The 20,141-nt window shown below is 43.7% G+C and overlaps 1 protein-coding gene across 2 annotated transcripts in view; it reads left to right on the forward strand.

Moving 5' to 3' along the window:
* Positions 1 to 20,141, forward strand: part of NPHP4 (nephrocystin 4) — a 169,772-nt gene that overhangs the window by 18,361 nt on the left and 131,270 nt on the right. The window lies entirely within an intron of this gene.

Here is a 20,141-nt window from a genome sequence, read left to right on the forward strand (position 1 = left end):
TGGGCTTGGGAGTAAGAAGTGGGAAGTGGGAAGGAGTTCCAGGCCAGAGGGAGGACATGTGCAAGTGGTCAGCAGTGAGATAGGCAAGATTGAAGTACAGTGAGAGAGTTGGATTCAGAGGAGTCAAGTGTGCATGCAGACTGGCTTGTACTAATCCCGGCTCCACCACTTATCTGCTGTGTGACTTAGGCAAGTCACTTCACTTCTCTGTGCCTTAGTTACCTCATCTGTAAAATGGAGATTGAGGCTGTGAGCCCTACGTAAGACAGGGATTGCATCCAACCCGATTTGCTTGTATCTACCCCAGTGCTTAGTACAGTTCCTGCCACATAGGAAGCATTTACCAAATACCGTTATTATTATTTTTGTCTGTATATGCACATTAGACTGTAAGGGCAGTGATCACCTATCTTCCTTCTGTTGTATTCACCCAAGAGCTTAGTATAGTTGGTGTGCAATGAATACATCGATAATGATATTGGGTTATTTGGGGCAGTGTTTACTGTATGAAACTAGGTTATGGTTCCAAAAATGTCATGTTTTCCTCCATGGCACTAAGAGCTAGATTGGCCTCACAAGGAATTAGGACCCAAGAGGAAGTATCTACTAGAAAAATCTCCCCAGATTTACTTCTCCCTGTGCAGTCTGTGAGAGTATAATGTAAGCAGCAGGAACATTCTGTGCATATTAAAAGGAACCCTGTTTGTTGGGGACAAGGAAATTTAATTATTAGATGTGGTAGTTCTATTGCCTACACACACAGATTTTCATTGTCAATACAGTACTTAAAGTAGTCACCAAATTCGGCTACGAAGTCATTGTGCCGTCCAATGATATGTGGGTAGGTAAAGAGAAAACAGAATTTAAAAAAAAAGTCCAGCATGGTCTTCGGATGACTACAAGACAGACTACCAGACTACAGGGCGGTGGGACATCAAGTTCTATACCACATTGAAGGGCTACAAGACTATTGTGGTATTTGACTGTTTTTCGGTATGACTGTGAGACTTGGTTTTGACTCACAACAGAAGTCACACCTGACTCGTAGAGCCATGTCATCAGCATCGTCTGCGAACCATCTTCAACGTCAAATGGCAGGGCAGGATTACTGACAACTAGGTCCTGAAATGTAGCCGCTGGGTGGGACTTGTGAGGAGAATGGATGACGCAGGATACCCAAGCTCCTGCGATATGGGAGCTGAAAGACGGCCCACTTGAGGATGGAAAAATGGATAGAGGGTGGAAGAAATGATTCACAGACAGGGGAAGTGCAGTCTCAAGCAGGGCAGCAGAGTAGAGGACAGTTGGGAGACCACTGCAACAAATAGACAAGTCTGGAGAGCAGAAATTGAGAGACAGTTTCTTTTCCTAGATCAAAGACTTTAGGAAGATGGGAATGTCAGAAGGGAGAGTCTGAAACCGAGACCCTCTGATATGGGAAAACCCATTAGGACAAAAGAATCTATCCTTACTTGAAAGCAATGTGGGCAGGTGTGGCAATCTTGCATTTTGATCTGTGACCTTTGGATATTTGATATTCGCCTCACCCCCAACCCCACAGCACTTATTTACATACCTTTAAATTTTATATTAGAAATCACTTATTCATAATAATGTCTCTCTCCCACTCCAGATTGTAAGCTCATTATCGGCAGGGAACATGTCTACTAATTCTACTAATTCTGCTGTCATTTCCCTATAATAATAATGATTATGGTACTTCTTAAGCGCTTACTATGTACCAACCACTGTTCTAAACGCTGGGGTAGTTATAAGTCAATCAGTTTGAACACAGTTCCTATCCCAAATGGAGCTCCCAAGTATTTAGTAGAGTGGTCTACACATAGTAAGCGCTCAGTAAATACCATTGATTGACTGATCGATTAGTCATTTCAACCACATTCGTACATAGACATGGTTAGGGCCTCCATCAGTAGCATTTTTTAAAACTATATCTTCCACTTGTCAGCTCTGTGACTTTGGGCAAGTCACCTCACTTCTCTGTGCCTCATTTACCTCATCAGTACAATGGGAATTAAGACTGTGAACCCCTGATTACCTTGTATCTACCCCAGCGCTTAGAACAGTGCTTGGCACATCCTAAGCGCTTAAGAAATGCCGTCATTATTGTTATTATATGCTAAAATACGTCCTTGATTTCAAATGTATACATATGTGCATGTTCTCTTAGAGAGAGAGAATCATACAGAGAAAAAATACATATGTATGGAAGCAAAGGATATATATGATCATATAGGTATATATGTTTTCAAAAGGATATATAAAGAGTATACACATGAGTAGTATATATATGTAAGAGAAAGAGAGACAGAGAGAGAAAGTGGGGGAGAGAGAACCTGTTTTTCCCACAAAACTGAGCTCATGTTTTACAGAGTGAGTGACCTTTGCCTAAAGATTATACAATGCCTTAAAAACATCTTTCTAAGCTGTGTTTCTTACCTGTCACAATATGTTCTTCTCCTCTCCGTGTCCTGGCTTGGTCTCCAAAGGAAGAGGAGCACTCACAGTTAGGGATTGAAATGGAAAGATCAGAAAGGAACTTCATGGGATTGGAGTCTTTCTGCAGAGCTTTCACTCCTCCCTTGCAGAGCAGGAGTGGCCAGAGGTAGCAGAAGGGAAGTCACTGGCTGCTTGGGGGCAATTTCTTCTTCTGCCTGAACGGAGACAGTAGCTGGCTGAGTTTGTGCCCATGGACACTCTTCATTTGTAGCTGCAACTCAAAGACGGAGTACTGTCTGGCTTCCGCATAGAGCAATTTGGAATCCTGAGTGAAGCTACGATGGCAGGTAAGTCTTTCTGGATTAATTGGTGCCAAGTGAAAGGACCTGATGCCCTGAACGTGGAAGGTCGGACGGAGACATATATCCCTGATAAAGGGTTCCTGAGAATCAGGCCTCTAAGCACTTAGCTCCCGAATTGGATGTGTCGATGGAAAAAGACTTTTTTGTCATAAATCACAGGCACATCTACTGCTAACTTCCTGAAAGTGCTGCTTCAGCTTGTGAAATAAATCTCCTGGGTCTGTTGATATTGTAATGAAAGACAGGTTGCTCATAAATTTATATTGACATGGTAATATATTGCTAATAGTCCGGTGCCTCTCAGCCTCTGCAACCACCTTTCCGTGTTATTTCTCTTTCTAAAGAAAGGAAGGGTGAGGAAAAGGAATAATTCGATAAGAACTCATACTGTTCAACCTTAGATCACAGAAGCTGTTTGTGTAATAATAATAATGTTGGTATTAAGCGCTTACTATGTGCAGAGCACTGTTCTAAGTGCTGAGATAGATTCAGGGTAATCAGGTTGTCCCATGTGAGGCTCACAGTTAATCCCCATTTTGCAGATGAGTAACTGAGGCACAGAGAAGTTAAGTGACTTGCCCACAGTCACCCAACTGACAAGTGGCAGAGCGGGGAGTCGAACCCATGACCTCTGACTCCGAAGCCCAGGCTCTTTCCACTGAGCCACTTTGCACTCTGGAGGGATGTTGTAGTAGTTGGAGGTTGGGGTTTACAATGCTTTGAGATTTGTTTTCCTTTGGCAGCATGATACAGAGGCTAGATTGATCCCAAACCATTGCTGCCTATAAAATGGCTTGTTCCCAAACCAGATCTGATTTCTTCCCTTCAGGCTATTGCAGCAGCACCCTACTAGATTGCAGTGTGGCCTAATGGAAGAAGCACGAGCCTGGGAGTCAGAAGATCTGGGTCCTAATCCCAGGTCTGCCACTTGTCTGCTGTGTTACATGGGGCAAGTTACTTAACTTCTCTGTGTTTAACTTTTCCTATCTGTAAAATGGAGATTAAATCAAACTCCCTCCTATCTAGATTCTGAGCCCCATCTGGGACAGGGGCCGTGTCCAACCTGATTATCTACCCCAATGCATGGAACAGTGCTTGGCACATAGAGCTTATTTATAATAATAATTATTATTATTGTAATTGTCATCTACAACAGTTCTTAGTACAGTGTTCGGCATATAGAGAAGCAGCGTGGCTCAGTGGAAAGAGCATGGGCTTGGGAGTCAGAGATCATGGGTTCGAATCCTGGCTCTGTCCCTTGTCAGCTGTGTGACTGTGGGCAAGTCACTTAACTTCTCTGTGCCTCAGTTGCCTCATCTGTAAAATGAGGATTAAGACTGTGAGCCTCACGTGGGACAACCTGATTACCCTGTATCTACCCCAGCACTTAGAACAGTGCTCTGCACATAGTAAGCACTTAACAAATACCAACATTATTATTTATTATTTTTAGTAAGCACTTCAATAATATTATCATTATTTTTTAATTGCAAAAAAGTCTCCTTCCAATTAGCCTTCAGTGTTAGAATTTAGGGAAATACTTCAACTGCAATATCTGTGGTTATTCTTTCTCTTCTTAGGTTTGGCGTTTCAGTGATGTCTTCCCAAAGATTCAGCCACATTCCCATTCCACTTTTGTTCAATAAACTACTCATCTTCCCTCCTAAATGTACTCCTCCTCCTCCTCTCGACTTTCCCATCTGTGTTAATGACACCGTCACCCTCCCTGTTCCAACCTTGGTGTCCCTTGTGACTGTTCACTGTCAGCTCCTGCATTCAATCCTTAGCTAAACAAGTCCTGCTGGTTCTTCCTTTTTAACATTTCTTACGTCTGCCTGTTCCTGCCCACCCAAACTGCTGACAGTTTGGATCAAGACCTTGTCAAATAGTGGATAGACAATTGTACTTGCTTCCTCATTGGTCTCCTGGCTTCCAGCCTCTCCCCACTCCAATCTATACTCCTTGCTGCTTTGCAGATCACCTTCATGAAGCAGCACTCACCTCATATTCTCCCCTCCCTCCACCACTTCTCCCCATCTTTTTTTTTTTAAATGTATTTAAGAGCTTACTATATGTCAAGCACTTTTCTAAATGCTGGGATAGATGCAAATCAATCAGGTCAGACCCCCGTCCCACATGGGGCTCACAGTCTAAGCAGAAAGGAGAACAGATATTGAGTCCCCATTTTACAGATGAGGAAACTGAGGGTCAGAGAAGTTCTGACTTGACCTTGGGTAGGGGTTAGAACCTAGGTCCTCTGGCTCCCAGGCTAGTGTTTTATCCACTAGGTCACGCTGCTTCCCAGGACTCATGGACTGCGAGTTCCGTGTGGAACAGAGTCTGGATCTGATTATTTTGGATCTACCCCAAGACTTGGCATATAGTGAGCGCTTAGTAAATCCTATTGAAAAGATCATTTTAACAAATGTTTCAGCTTCACAGTGGCATCCTTCTGGGAGAATCCTATCTTAAAACTCTCTTCCGTGCTATGAATGGGAATTCCTAAGGTCCAGAGAGGTGAAGTGAGTTGCCCGTGTCCACGTAACCAATCCTACTGCAGGGGTAGAAACGGAATCTTCTCCCCAGCCGATCCCACAAGGGGGAAAGTACAATGTACCGGAGTTGGTAGACACATTCCATGCCCACAAGGAGCTTACAGTCTGGTGGTGGAGATGGACATTAAAGAAATTATGGTTATGTATGTGTGCCGAGGGAGTGAGGGTGGGCTGCTTAAAGGGTATGAATTCAAGTGCAAGGGAAACACAGGAGTGGGAGAAGAGCAAATGAGGCTTTAGTTGGGAAGGTCTCTTGGAGAAGATGTACTTTTGATAACGTCCCATTCTCTGCCTCCACCAGGGCGTATTACATCTCTACCTATATACCAATTGCTCATGTAGCTTTGAAGTCCATGCTGGACTTCTTGCATTTTAAGTCGATGAAAACCCAGATGAGGGAGGGGAAAACTATGTTTCTGCCCCGAGAGTAGACTCCACACCATCTCTGTTGTCAGTCACACAGACTGGAAGCTCCTCTGAGGATTGACTGGTCCCCAGAAATCGACAAGTCTTTGGGATGAGGAGAGGGATGAAAATAACTTGGAAGACAAAGGTCCTAGAAACACTTGGGTCAAACCAACTCCCCTCCACTTCTGCTTCTTCCCTTCACTGATACCAATGAGTTTCTTTCATCCACATATCTTTCTTATCATAGCGGACAGCACTACCATCTCCTTATTGCTGATCAATCAATCAATCGTATTGATTGCATGCTTACTGTGTCCAAAGTGATTTCCACAACTGTGGCATTATCCTTGACTTCTCGCTTTGTTTTAACTTCTACATTTAATCTGTCATTGAATCCTGTCTTTTTTTCTCCATAACACTTCCTGGATTGATGTCCTCTTTTCTCTTCAAATCGCCACCACCCTGGGCCAGGTGCTTGTTCTAATAATAATAATTTATAATTGTAGTATTTGTTAAATGCTTACTCTGTACCAGGCACTGGGGTGGCCATAAACAAATCCCACGTGGGGCTCACAATCTCAATTCCCATTCTACAGAGAGGAAACAGACCTTGAGAAGTGAGGTTACTTGTCCAAGGTCACACAGCAGAAAAGTGGCAAAGCTGGCATTAAACCTGTCACCTGTCTACCAAGCCTGTGGTTTATCCACTAGGCCTTACTGCTTCTAGTCTTCTGCTGACTAAATCTGTAGAGTAGGGTAGACTATCTGCCTCCTCACTGTTCTCCCTTCTCCAGTTCAGGCCTCACTCTTCTTTTGGATCATCTTTCTAAAATGTGGTTGGGTGGGCACCTCCCCACTCTGCAAAGACCTCCCATGGTTATTAATTCCTCTTCCCAACAAGCAGACACTACTGGCTACTGACTTTAAAGCACTCCACCAGCTGTCTCTTTTTCCCACTCCCTCCATCTCACCCAACTCTCCATCCCTTTGAAGTTTACCTTCTTACTTGTCTTATTCTCACTTCTCCCATCTCGACTCCTTGCTTATTGCACTTGCTATTGTCTGGAGCTTCTTCCTCCTTCAAATCTGTCAGACTGTAGCTTTCCTCATCCTCAAAAACTTAGGCTTCTTTTCTAAATTTTCTTCTTCTCTGGTCATCCCTTACCCATTTAAATATCCGCTCCACAGTTTTGCACCACCTCTGCAAAAAAGCACCCCCAACTACCCAATCAACTTCTGTGTATACAGACGTTTTCCTCTCCTATATAAACACTTGCTTATCCAAGAATCCATCTTTCCCCTTTTTCCTTTTTTGTAGTTATTTTGTGTCTTACCTTCCCCCTCACCTAGACTAGATTGTAAATTCCCTGAGGCTGCACTAGATTGTAAATTCCCTGGGGGTAAGGATTACATATTCTAATTCTTGTACTCTTTCAAGTACATAGTACAAACAGTTGGTGCTCAGTAAATGCTATGAATTAATTAATAGGTGACAAATGGAAGGGCAGAATTACTTTCCCCTAGTCGTCTAGGGGCACCCGTGCTCCTGTGAATTGAAGTTCACCTGGAAAGTTGTCAGTCAAATGAATGTAAATCTCCTATTTGACTCATGATTGTTTTCTTTGGAAGGTCAAGAATATGCTTGTATATGCAAAATAGACTGTCTGTAGTTTTATTAATAGGCACCTGAGAAGCAGCATGTCCTAGTGGAAAGAAGTAAGAGGACCTGGTTTCTAGAGAAGCAGCGTGGCACAGTGGAAAGAGCCCGGGCTTGGGAGTCAGAGGTCATGGGTTCGAATTCCGGCTCCACCGCTTGCCAGCTGTGTGACTTTGGGCAAGTCACTTAACTTCTCTGTGCCTCAGTGACCTCACCTGTAAAATGGGGATGAAAACTGTGAGCCCCACGTGGGACAACCTGATCACCTTGTATCGCCCGGGGCTTAGAACAGTGCTGTGCACATAGTAAGCGCTTAACAAATACCAACATTATTATTATTCTTAATCCCCCCTCCACCACTTGTCTGCTGTGTGACCTTGGATAAGTCACTTAACTTCTCTGGGCCTCAGTTACCTCATCTGTAAAAGGGGGATTAAGACCGTGAGCCCCACGTGGGACAGGAGCTGTGTCCAATCTGATTAGGTTGTATCAACCTCAGCGCTTAGTGCAGTGCCTGGCACATAGTAAGTGCTTAACAAATTCCATTAAAAGGAACAAAAATAGCCTAAGACCACACCTTCATCCTTCCCTGGCATTTTACTTTTTGTGTGTTGTGCACCAGCAGGAAATCGAATGGGAATGAGGAGGGAGCAATACCTACCACAGTCTCATCACACTTAAGTGTAATTCCTGCCCAGGTCTGGAGATATCTCCCGAAGAGGAACTGGAACGGGACTGGAATACCTTTGATTGGATCAGTTATTAGGGATTTGGGGGGTGGGGGGCTCTTGCTTTCCATAGGTGCTCTACTGTCGAGCAAGCAGCAGAGGGCAATAATGTTCCAAGAATGAAACAAACCGAAAAAAATTGATGAACAACATCTTTCCAACACCCCAGCTTCCCCTCACTTACTCTGACTGCTTTACCGTATAAAAGCAGGCTTTCTACAAATTTAGTTAATGACACAGACTTTTCCTCCACGTGTGCATGTTCACGTGCACATGTATGAGGCTAAAATGTAGAGTATTCTTTCGGAAACCTGTTTTAAAGAGCCTCTGGTTTAGCAAAGGGATTACAGTGGTCAGAGTAGTCCGAAGGTCTCGAAATTCGACAACGGTGGAGCCTTCAATTCTTTCTTTCGTGAGGACCGATAGCTGCTTGATTTCATCCTCACTATTGATTTTGCTAATTCTGTATTTGGTCTTTTAGTTCTAAGGGTGTCAAGGGTGCAGTTCTGTGGCAAAGGCTTGATATCTAGAGAAGCAGCGTGGCGCAGTGGAAAGAGCACGGGCTTTGGAGTCAGGGCTCATGAGTTCGAATCCCAGCTCTGCCACTTGTCAGCTGTGTGACTGTGGGCAAGTCACTTAACTTCTCTGTGCCTCAGTTCCCTCATCTGTAAAATGGGGATTAAGACTGTGAGCCCCACGTGGGACAACCTGATTCCCCTGTGTCTACCCCAGTGCTTAGAACAGTGCTCTGCACATAGTAAGCGCTTAACAAATACCAACATTATTATTATTATATCAAATTTCTATTTTTTCATTGAGGCTACCGTCAGATTAGACCAGCTTTGGTATGGTTACATGCATTTCTTTCCTGCAGTTTTTTGTTATTTTTGACCAAATCGTGTAAAGTAAGACAAGTAGACAAGCCTGAAAGATTCCAGACAGTATTTCCTTAATTGGTACATTGCTCATCAGACTTTCAAAGCAGGTGACTGCCTTAACATGATCAGCTTTTGTGTAAAGTGCTATGAGCTGGAGTCCAATATCTATCTTTATATGGGTACACCCACACACAAAGTAAATGACTTCACTGATTCCTGTGCTTATTTTTTAAAAATAGCATTTAAGTGCTTACTGTGTGCCAGGCACTGTCCTAAATGTTGGAGGTAGATACAAGATAATCAGGTGAGACACAGTCCATATCCTATATGAGGCTCACAGTTTTCCAAATGATGATGATGATGATAATGGTATTTGTTAAGTGCTTACCATGTGCCAAGCACTGTTCTAAGCAGTGGGGTAGATACAAGGTAATCAGGTTGTCCCACATGGGGCTCACAGTCTTAATCCCCATTTTACGGATGAGGTAACTGAAGCCCAGAGAAGTTAAGTGACTTGCCTAAAGTCACACAGCTCACAAATGGCAGAGCTGGGATAAGAACCCATGTCCTCTGAATCTCTGGCCTGTGCTCTTTCCACTAGGTCATGCTGCTTCTCTATCTTTGCTAACTCCAAACTGTCTTTCTCTCTTGAGTCCCAAGTCCCTAGATTGTGCTTAGATTGTGCTTAGAATTTCCTAGAAATGCTTAGTAGATGCTGTGCACACAGTAAGTGCTCAATAGATATGATTGATTGATTGATTGATCAATCCCCATTTTACAGATAAGGTAACTGAGGCAGAGAGATTCAGTCGTTCAGTCGTGTTTGAAGTGAATGAAGTGACTTGCCCAAGGTCACATAGGAGACATATGGTGTAGCCAGGAGAGCAGACTCGTGGGGGATCTGGCATAATAATAATAATGTTGATATTTAAGTGCTTACTATGTGTGAAGCATTGTTCTAAGTGTTGGGTGGGGATACAAGGTGATCAGGTTGTCCCACGTGGGGCTCCCAGTCTTAATCCCCATTTTCCAGATGAGGTAACTTAGACACAGAGAACTTACGTGACTTGCCCAAAGTCACACAGCTGACAAGTGGCGGAGCCAGAATTACAACCCATGACCTCTGACTCCCAAGCCCGTGCTCTTTCCACTGAGCCACACTGCTTCTCTGTTTGGGATTTGAACCCAGGTTCTCTGAATCCCATGTCTGTGCTCTATCCACTAAGCCACACTGCTTCTCTATCTTTGCTAACTCCATATTGTCTTTCTCTCTTGGGTCCGAAGTCCCTGTGCTAGATTTCACAAGCTAAAATGACCTATTCCGTTCCCGTCTAGCCCCGAGGGTCTAAGGAGTCTGTGTTCTGCATCCAGAGCACTCTCTCTCTGCTGGGAGGAATTGCCTTTCACTTCCTGGGAGACATGTAATATTTCAGTCAACCCTATAAAAAGTTTCCTTTTAAAAATAATCACCCAGTCTAAAATATTGTGCCACTTCTACGCTTCATTTTTGAGATAAATAGTTCTCCCTTAAATTCTTTCCTTTAACTAAGGTCGCCCCAGACTCCGTGGAATTCTGGCAGCTCATTTTTTTCTCCCCCTTGATTTGTTTTATTGGAATAACTTGGCAGGGATTCCAGAAAATTTCTCTAGTTCTGCCCAACACCCAGAACCTTTCCCCAGCCAGAGCTCTTACTTTAAGTCAATCAGTCAGTCAATCAGTGGTATTTATTGAGCATTTACTAGTGTAGAGCACTGTTCTAAGCGCTTGGGAGAGTACAATGCAAGAGAAATGAGCAGAGACGTTCCCTGCCCATAGTGAATTTACAGTCTAGAGGGGGAGAGAGACTTTAATATGAATAAAGTAATTTATGATAAATAATTTAAACATGTACATAAGTGCTGTGGGGATGGGGGTGGGGTGCATATCACATGTCCAAAGATCATAGATACAAGTGCATAGATGCAGAAGTAAGAGCCAGATGGGGAAAAAGAGGGCTTAATCGGGGCAGTATTCATGGAGAAGATGTGACCTTAATTGTGCTTTCAAGATAGAGAGTGTTGGTCTAGTGTATATGGAGAGGGAGGGCGTTCCAGGCTAGGGGGAGGACATGGGAAAGGGGTCAGTGACAACATAGATGAGATGGGGGCACAGTGAGTAAGCTGGCTGTAGAGGAGCAGAGTCTGCAGCCTGGGCTCTAGTAGGACATTAGTGTGGTGAAGCCTGGACTTTCCTTCAACCCTATTTGTTGTTTTATGGTATTTGTTAAGCTCATATTTTGTGTCAAACACTGTTCCAAGTGCTGGGATAGATACACATTCATTAAGTCGGAGTTTGGACGCAGTCCCTATCCTGTATGGGGGCTCACAGTCTTAAGTAGGAAGAAGAACAGGGATTGAATCCTTATTTTACAGTTGAAAAAAGTGAGGCACAGAGATATTGTGTCTTACCCAAGGTCCCACAGCAATCAATTGGTAGACTCGGGCTTAGACCCAGATTCTCTAACTCCCAGGTCTGAATTCTTTCCACTAGGCCACCTTGGAAGGAGTATGAAGAAGTGCAAAGCCACTAGCTGCTGCTTCAGCTGGGTGATTTAGACCCAGGTCCTCTAACTCCCAGGCCCGTACTCTTTCCACTAGGCCACCTTGGAAAGAGTATGAAGAAGTGCAAAGCCACTAGCTGCTGCTTCAGCTGGGTGATTTAGACCCAGGTCCTCTAACTCCCAGGCCCGTACTCTTTCCACTAGGCCACCCAGCAAAGAATATGAAGAAGTCCAAAGCCAGCAGCTGCTGTTTGAGCTGGGTGATTAATCTTACAGCCTTGCCTCCTTTCTACAAGTTGATTTGGTTGCTCCTGCTTTCCCAGGTCAAGAAGAAGAAAACAGGATTCCTTTGTGGCTCTATCTCACTATTTGGGGGCTTGTTGTATGCAAATTCTTCTTTTAAAAGAAGTGGCCTGGCCTAGTGGATAGAGCTCGGGCCAAGGAGTCTGAAGAACCTGGGTTCTAATCCCAACTCTGCCTCTTGTCTGATGTGTGACCTTGGGCAAGCCACTTCATTTTTCTGTGGCTTAGTTCCCTCACCTGTAAAATGAGGATTAAGGCTGTGAGCCACGTTTGGGACATGAACTGTGCCCAATCTGATTAGTTTTTATCTACCCCAGTTCTTAGTACAGTGCCCGGAATGTAGTAAACACTTACAAAATGCCATGAAAAAAAGAAAGCCAGAGTGGTCATGGAATGGTACTGGAGTCCTAAATCTAAATTCTTTCAAATTCCTTTCCATATAGCCTGATGAAACCGAGTCTAGTTTTTCTTCAATATTCTTCTTAACCTGCTCCGCTGTAAAAACAGTATGCTGTCAGTCCTTTGTGTCCAGTGTAATCTAGGCAGTTAATATAGATGATCCCAGTGAGAGTAGAAAACCAGTTGCATTTCAAAGAAACAGAGTTCCATTATGCTCTTTTGAGATTATCTGGGTGGGACAGTAGAGTTTGCTTTCATCAAAAGCTTTGGAAGCACTCATCTGTCTTCAGATGTATGAAGTTTTGCTCTCCTAAATACTTCTCAAATGCCATGTTAACCCCAAACAGTAGCTTTTGTGCAAAGGCTGATGGAATAATGGAAAGTTTCCATTTCAGAACGATGTCACGTGTAATGAAACAAATATCCTTGGTGCCAAAGAGGCGTTCCCGGACGGGTATCCCTCTGCATCCAGAAGTCTCAGCTCTTGCTCTATTCCAGACTTCTTAACTCCCAGAGTCCCCTCCTCCCTTCTCTCTTGCCCTGGATGACTGGGACAACTACTTTGTTGACAAAACCTGAACCATTGAGCGGAAACTTCCCCAGACCTTCCCCTCACCACACCAGTCCCCTTCTGTGTGCCCAGCCCCCCTGCCCCTTCACACATTCATTTTTCCTGCTGTCACTCAAGAGGCTATCACCTGCCTACTTTGGAAATCTACCTCTACAGTCAATGAATGGTATTTATTGAGCACCTATTAGGGGCAGAGCAGTCAATCAATCAATTGCGTTTATTAGACGGACAATCAGTTGGTCCTCCTGCTCACCAGCTTGGACACACACTTGACCTCATCATCTCTAGCCTGACACCCATCGCCTGGGGACGGGTTCTTTTGGGAATCGGTGAGGCGAGGGAGAGAGAGAGAGACCGGGGATGGAATGCCTGAGGTTTATACAAAATTTAGTCTGTGAGGTGATTTGACTTCTTTGATTATTTAGATGCAACGAATTGAACTTCCCTTTTGGGAGGAATGTGATTATTTGGTGATATTAGAGCTTCCCTAACTGGAAGAATATACTTGTATATTTCTCGCGTGTGGCAGAACACCCAGGTCCCACCCAGGCGGAATTTACTTATGGTTTGCTTGCACAGGGTGAGGCAGCTAGCTCCCACCATGTGCACTTCCCACTCGGGAGGAATCCAGTTATGTGTTACACACCCGTGGTGAAGCCCCTAGCTCCCAGCCACGAGCACTCCCCACTCAGGAGGAAGCCACTTGTGCGTTACATACTCATGGCTAAGCACCTGGCTTCCAGCCCACAAGGGTTGAGCAGGATGGGACACTCACCCATCCCTCGGCTCCTCACTTGGTATGGGCAGAGCGGGTTTCTCATGCTCTGGATAGAGGCAACCTGCAGCTGGCTGCTGCAAGTCTCAATCCTCTGCACAGAAGGTTAGAGGCTGCAGGTATTTATCACCTGTGCTCTTAGGCCTTTCCAGCTTCCAGCCTCAGTTTATCCAATCTCTGCCCTCCCCCCTCCTCCATACTTAATTTGATTGGCACGGGCCAGGAGGGACACCTTTGTATTCTCAGCTTGGGCTGTCAATCTGGCAGTTTTGGTTGTGGGGCGGAATCCCACCCTCACTTCCGAGTTCCACCTGCTGGCTGAAGAGATCATGAGGTAACATTTGACCTTGAGATGGTTGGTACCACAGAGTCACTGTGGGACATAGCCTTTGTACACTTTCTACCCTCGCCAACTCTGAAATCCCTCTATCTGACCATAATCTCCTCACCTACCTTCTCTCCCTCACACCTCCTCCACACAAATCTGGCCTGTTCTCCCAAAGAGGCTTCCAATCTTTTGACCCCCTCCAGTTTTCTCAAGTCATCATGTACCACTTAGCCTCCATATTCAACCTACCTTCCTTTGATGGCAAAAACTATGAGCCCGTCATTGGGCAGAGATTGTCTCTATCTGTTGCCAAATTGTACATTCCAGATGCTTAGTACAGTGCTCTGCACATAGTAAGCCCCCAGTAAATACTATTGAATGAAAATTGATGCCCTAACACCACCCTCTCTACTGAACTCTGCTCTCTCGCTCCTCTGTCCCTTTGTTGATCTCGTACCACTAACACACAGCACTGGATCATCTCCACAGTCTCCTTCCTTCACTTCTTTGCATGAGCCGCAGAACACTGCTGGAGGAAAACTAGGTATCAGGCCGACCTCATCCACCTCAAATTCATCTTTGTGTGCTTTAACTCTGCCCTCTCCTCTGCCTGGTGAAATTATTTCTACATCCTTATTGACACCCATAGTCTATTGCCATCTCCAGCTGTTCTAACCATTTAAACTCTCTCCTCAAACCCCCTGTCCACCCACCTCCTCCATCTCCTGCCCCAATGACCTGGTCACCTACTTTATTGAGAAAATTGAATCATCAGGCATGATCTCTCTAAAATCTTCCCCCAAATCACTTAATCTGCCTGTCAACAGTCTCTCCCCTCTCCAGTCCGTACTTCACTCTGCTGCCCAGATCATTTTTCTAAAGCTTCATCCTGTCTACATTTCCCCACTCTTCAAAAACCTCCACTGATTGCCCATTCCTCTCGCATCAAACAGAAACTTGACCATTGGCTTTAAGGCACTCTGTCAGTTATCTCCATGCTTTTCATCCTCTTTTCTCCCCCTACGCCCATCTCACAAGCTCCATTCTTCTCAAGCCAACCTACTCACTAGACTTCATTCTCATCTCTCACCAACCTCTTGGTCACAACCTCCATCCTGCCTGGAACTTCCACCCTCTTCTCATCTAACAGACTTTCATCTTTCAGACTGGGAGCTCCATGTGGGATGAGGACTGTATCTGATCTGATTCTCTTTTATCTTCCCCAGTGCTCTGCCCATAGTAAGCACTTTACAGATACTATTATTGTTATTATTTTTATTATTCAGCATCACCTCAGGAGTTTTGAGCCACCCACCATCACACTATTGCACTCAGTCTCCTATTGCACTTCTGTTACATGGATTTACAAACCATCCATGTCTTATGCTGTCGAATGGTCTCCAACCCATAGCGATGCTACAGACACAAATCTCCCAAAATGCCCCACCTCTGTTTGCAATCATTCAGATAGTATATCCATAGAGTTTTCTTGTGAAAAATATGGAAGTGGTTTACCATTGCCTCCTTCCATGCAGTAAACTTGAGTTTCTGCCCTCGACTCTCTCCCGTGCTGCTGTTGCCCAGGACAGGATTTTTGACTAGTAGCAGATTGCCTTCCTCTAGCTAGCCACTGCCCAAGCTAGGAATGGACTACTTGTTTTGTTTTGTTCTGTTTTGCTTTGCTGTCTCTCTCCCCCTTTTAGACTGTGAGCCCATTATTGGTCAGGGATTGTCTCTATCTGTTGCCGAATTGCACATTCCAAGTGCTTAGTACAGTGCTCTGCACATAGTAAGTGCTCAATAAATACGATTGAATGAATGTGCCTTTGCTTGACTCTCCCTCCAGGAGCAGAGACTGATAGAGTACTGGAAACTCTCCAGGTGTGACCATGAGAGGAGAAATTGTCCTTACTCATGCACATATTCATCTCTCCATTGTCTTCTTCCCCCTAATCTGAAATTTATTGTCTTCCTCCACCACTGGAATGCCATTGGCTGTTCAACCAAAAGCAGTGATTAAACATAGTTTATGAGTCTGGGTATTTAGCGCTGGGGAGAAGAATTCACTAGACCGCAAGCTTCTTGAGGACAGGGGATCATGCCTACAAATTTTGTTAAACACTCCCAAGCACTTAGTTTAGTGCTCAGCATATGGTAGACAAGTAGTATATCCTAATGATTGATTAGGATCTAGATGGTAAACTAGTTAATGGCAGGGGCATATATGCTAATTCTTTTGCTCTGCACATAGTTAGCACCCAGTAAATATCATTAATTGAGTGATTAGGTCAGGAAGGGAGAGAAACTCAGAGTGCATTGCAGGGATTGTTGAAAAGTTTCTATGGCAGAAATTCTTTCTTTCCGATGTGTACTCCCCTGTCCTTGTCACACCAATGTCATCTCCTGCTGGTGAATAAATGAATACATGTCATTTTGGGAGGGCAGGAACATCGACAATAAAGTTAGACAAACAAATGCCTTGGGGCTATCCAAAGAGAGCATGTCACTGGGTACAAATTTCTGATTCCACCAGCCCCGAGAAAAGAAAACCTGGAACTTGGGTTAAGCAGTGTCAGTGTGTTTTGAAGATGAAAGCATTAAGACAGAGTGCTTAAGTGATTTATTAATCTGTTTATTCCATCACGGAGCGTAACTGTCAAATGTAGATAAGTGATGATGTAGGGTGAATGAAGGCTTCATCCATTCTGTCGTAAGTGGGCACCTCTTACAGGTAATTTGCTGAGCTTGAATTCTGGATTTTCTCCTCATGTAATTCCAATTGATGAATAGAATTTCTCCCTCTAAAATTCATTTAATTACGCTTTCAGAATAGCTCCCTTGGATTGGAGCACTTGCTAAGCTGTCCTGATAAATAATTGCATCTTTGTTCACCTTCCGGAAACATATCCTTGCGAGGGTGAATGGTGAGTGAGTGGAAAGCAGTGTGCTAGATGACAAAATTACAGCTCGTTTTGATTTTTTTTAATGGTATTTAAGTGTTTACTATGTGCCAGGCACTGTACTAAGCACTGGGGTAGATACAAGCTAATCAGGTTGGATACGGTCCATGTCCCACATGGGGCTCACAGTCTTAATCCCCATTTACAGATGAGGTAACTGAGGGACAGAGCAGTTGGGTGTCTTGCCCTAGGTCACACAGCAGACAAGTGGTGGAGCTACCATTAGAATGCAGGTTGTCTTCTAGACTGTGAGCCCATTGATGGGTAGGGATCGTCTCTGTTGCTGAATTGTACTTTCTGAGCACTTAGTACAGTGCTCTGCACTCAGTAAATGCTCAATAAATATAATTGAATGAATGAATTCCAGGCCCATGCTCTATCAACTAGACCACACTGCTCTTCTTTATGACTTGGATTTTTTTAAACATTCCAAATGCAAGAAACTCACTGAATTAAAGGAGTGATTTCATTTGGTTTTTCAATGTTGGCATCTTGCCATCCTACCTTTGGAAGGCTAAAATGAATGAAATGTAATCTGTCCCAGTGGTAATTTTATTTATTAGGTGCTTCCTACATAATAATAGTGGTATTTGTTAAGCACTTACCACATGAACAGCATTGCACTATGTTCTGGGAAAGAATAACCAGGTGAGAATTTAGACATGGTCTTGTTACTGATTATCTTAATAATAATAATAATAATTGTGGTATTTGTTAAATGCTTACTATGTGCCAGGCACTGTACTAAGCACTGAAGTGGATGAAAGCAAATCAGGTTGGACACAGTCCCTGTTCCATGCGGGGGCTCAACGTTTCAATCACCATTTTAAAGATGAGGTAACTGAGGCCCAGAGAAATGAAATAACTTGCCCAAGGTCACACGCAGACAAGTGGCAAAGCAGGGATTAGAACCTTCTGACTCCCAGGCCTGTGCTTTATCTTCTATCCACTACACCATGCTTCTTCTCCTGATCCAGGTTCTTCTTCCCCTGCCCCCTTCACATTTGAACTCCTCAGAAGCGAAGACCATGACTTCTAAAATTTTAGTCATCCCCGAAGTGTAGATTGTACTCAGTAAATGTTCCTTGAGTGAATGAAAAACTTTTGTTGATAGTAATAAACTGTGCCTCAATCCCTGAGCTCAGTACAAATAAACTGCCCTCTTCAATTTGAGCTCTCTGTTGGCCATCTTTAAATAATCTATCTGTAAATGGCAAATTGTGAATTTTGGTCATTTGAGATAGATGTCCGTGATGATTTGTGTTCTCGGGCAATAGAACCATTTTCTGTTGTAAATGAGAGGGGAAAGTGTAAAACCCGAAATCTATGTAGAAGATGCAGAAGGAAGCCCATAGAGCCTTCAGTTGAAGAGATTTCAAGGTGACCTCTAGGTTAAAGGATTGCTATTGTTTCATAAGTGAGTCTAAAGTGTTTGTTTTCTTGCAAAAATGTAAAAAGTGTGTGGTTTTTATAAAATTGATATGCACAGGTATAAAAATATAAGGTGAGATGATGACAAACTTGGTTTTACAGTGGACCTCCTTAACGGTCCCTGAGTCTTTGGAAACAGAAACATAATTCTCTCTTAGACCAACCACCTGTCAGCAGTAAGTGGTCATTATTTCATCATTTTGCAATAAAAGATAATAGAATAACGATTTATATCTCATGGCTGATGTTTTAATGTGTCTCTCTGTTATCCCTTGCTGACAGTCTGTGATTACAGTAAACGTTTTCTCAGTGACACCATGGTAATGACTGTTAATAGAAGGATTACCCAGAGTTTAAATCAAGTCTCAGTCAGACTAGGGCCTGTCCCCTTAGGGTCTCTCCCTGCTTGGGTAACTTCTATTGGGGCATGATGGGGTCTTTCAGGTGATGGGCTTGCACATAATAATAATAATAGTAATCATAATTTTGGTATTTAAGTGCTTATGATATACCAAACACTGTACTAACCGCTGGGGTAGATACAAGATAATCAGGTTGGACACAGTCCCTGTCCCACACAGGGCGAACAGACTTAATCCCCGTTTTACAGATGAAGGAACTGAGGCACAGAAAAGTGAAGTGATTTGCCCAAAGTTGCACAGCAGACAAGCAGTGGGGGCAGGATTAGAACCCAGGTCCTTCTGACTCCCAGGTTCATGCTCTTTCTGCTAGGGCATGCTGACCTTCAGCACCTGCTGATGTTCACTGGAACATTCGGTCTCCCACCCTTTGGATATGAGTTGCTGCTGAAGCTCACATGGCCTCTAACTTTTCTGTTGCGTGGTGAGTCCAATCGACTGAACAGTCTCCATCTTCTGAGCCTGAGACACTTATTAGTTTTAAGTGAAGCAAACAGAATTTAATTTGAAGGAGCCATTGTTCCCAAATTAGATTGTGCAGGTCTCCAGTGTAGGAAAAAAATAATGTTTTTCCTCCACTGTAGGAAAAAAAATAATGTTTTTCCAGCCAACCAGACCCTGTTAAAGAGCTTGAGACAAACAGCAATCCCATTTTTAAGTCAGACCATTGGTTTGTCCAACCTGGAATTGTCTCTGACAGGGACCACAGGATGCTTGGAAGAACTGGGTGATGGTTAGGGATGAGAACCATTGATCTTAATGGTTAGGGATGAGCCTTCCAACATCCCTAATTTTCCCTCCTGTAACTCATTATTTGCTGTGATTTGATCCAAATCCAGACTGAACTTTGTGATGGAGTTGGTTCTCAGATAACACAGGGGTTGCTTTTCTGGCAGATCCTGAGTTAAGGAAAACTTGCATTAAAGCTCACATGCCTTGAGCGACACCACACCTGCTCACAATTATTTCTTCTGTCCCAACGTTATGCTCTTTCCAGACAGTTATAGTTGGGAAAATATTCTTAAATTCCCCTACAGGAATGAAAACATCATGTGGGAGAACTGGGAGTGTTTTCAACCTGTACATTTTCTTGTGGCAATGAATTCCATCTGGTGAAGAAGTGTTCACATTTGTTGTTGGGAACGTATACTTTGGAGCTGAAAGGTAGTCATCTCTCATCTTTTTGTGGGATTTGGGGAGCATCAATTCTGTACTTGTCCTGTCTACAAAGCTTTCATGGTGTTGTAATAGTAATAATAGTACTAATAATAATTGTGGTGCTAAAGTGTTTGCTCGGTTCCAAACTCTGTACTAAGTGCTGGTGTAGATACAAGATAATTATGTTGGACACACCCACTTTCCCACAT

The sequence above is a fragment of the Ornithorhynchus anatinus genome, chromosome 5, assembly GCF_004115215.2.
Source record: "Ornithorhynchus anatinus isolate Pmale09 chromosome 5, mOrnAna1.pri.v4, whole genome shotgun sequence".
NCBI lineage: Eukaryota > Metazoa > Chordata > Mammalia > Monotremata > Ornithorhynchidae > Ornithorhynchus > Ornithorhynchus anatinus.